This window comes from Pelodiscus sinensis, chromosome 2 (genome assembly GCF_052426305.1).
Source record: "Pelodiscus sinensis isolate ZL-2025 chromosome 2, ASM5242630v1, whole genome shotgun sequence".
Lineage (NCBI taxonomy): Eukaryota > Metazoa > Chordata > Testudines > Trionychidae > Pelodiscus > Pelodiscus sinensis.
Window position 1 is genome coordinate 258,792,501 of NC_143053.1, and position 1,266 is coordinate 258,793,766.

Consider the following 1,266-nt stretch of genomic DNA (forward strand, 5'->3'; position numbering starts at 1 on the left):
GAGCGGGTGGCGGACGAGACGCAGCCTGGGAGGACGATGAGGCGTCGGGGGCTGGTGCTGCTGCTGGTTCTGGCGCTGGCCGGGGCTGCCCTGGCTGGGCCCGTCCTGCAGCAGCCGCTGGGCGCGGAGGATCCCGGCGCGGGGGCAGCCCCTGAAGGGGCATTGCCCCAGGCGGATGGTGCCCGACGGCAGCCGCTGGTGAGTCCTGCCCCTGAGCCCGGCCCAGCGGGGGGGCTCTGTCCTGGTGCCCCGTCCTGGGGATCCCTGGGGGGGTATTGGAGACGGGGTTGCTCTGGCAGCCCAGCCCGGGGGAGCCTGTGACGTCCAGCTCAGGGCGCCCCCGTTGGACGTGCAGGGAGCATCACCCCCCCACGGCCGCCTTGGGTCCCAGCGGCGCATTGGCACCCGGCCTGCCTCGGGGCCCGCCTGGGACCAATGCAAAGGGGGATTCTGGGCTGGGGCTGCCAGACACTGACAGGCCCGGTGCTTCTCCCAGGCTCCCAGCCTGGCTGGGCGGGGACCCTCCCCGGGGTCTCCCCAGTGCCAGCCGGGAGCGGGCAGCCAGGGAGGGGGCTGGGGCCGGCGTGGCAGGGCCCTCCCGCTGCTCCGGCCCCAGCGCTGTCTGTGTTTCAGGGAGTGCGAGTGAGACGGGCCGCGGGGCCGTGGACCAGATACTGGAGACCCGGCCATCTGACGATCATAGGTGTAGTCATCAGAAGCGGAGTCCGGAAAGGCTGAACCGACGGCTCCGCTGGGGAGAGGACAGCACCCCCAGGCACTTGGCTCTGGCTGGGCCCAGCTGGCCTGCCCCCGCCCCCCGTTCGCCTGCTTCTGCTGCAGGGGCAGGAGCTCTCAGCCCCACCTGAGCGCCGGGGGCGGAGGCCAGGCCTGAGCCCGGTCCGGAGGCTCATTCCCTGCGCGCCCGAAAGGAACCCGCTTTGCTGAGCCCGGAGCTTCCCCAGTGTTTGCGTCTATTCGCTCCCACCAATAAAAGCCGTGAGCGCCGATCCGGGCTCCCTAGAGACAGCAGCTCTGTCGCCCTCCGTCCCACCGGCCCGGCTCGAGGGGCGCAGGGCAGGGTCCCCTCGGCCACGCCCGCCTCCCCCGCCCTGCCCCAGCTGGGACCCGGGCGCCTTGGTTCCCGGCCCCAAGGAAGCGCAATGCAGGGCAGGAGCCAGGCAGCTGTGAACCCCTGTATTGCCAATGGGACACTGCCACAGACACAGACGTGTGGGTTTGCCGGTAGGTGCTCCACACCCCTCCAGA

The 1,266-nt window shown here is 71.8% G+C and overlaps 1 long non-coding RNA gene across 1 annotated transcript in view; it reads left to right on the forward strand.

Annotated features, from left to right (window-relative positions):
* LOC142827417 (uncharacterized) overlaps window positions 1-1,012 on the forward strand; it is a 1,043-nt gene extending 31 nt beyond the window's left edge. The window contains exons 1-2 of the long non-coding RNA XR_012902153.2: window positions 1-198; window positions 634-1,012. The exon at window positions 1-198 is cut by the window's left edge and continues 31 nt beyond it. This is a non-coding gene — a long non-coding RNA (uncharacterized LOC142827417). The remainder of the gene's footprint in view (window positions 199-633) is intronic.
* The last annotated feature ends 254 nt before the right edge of the window (window positions 1,013-1,266 follow it).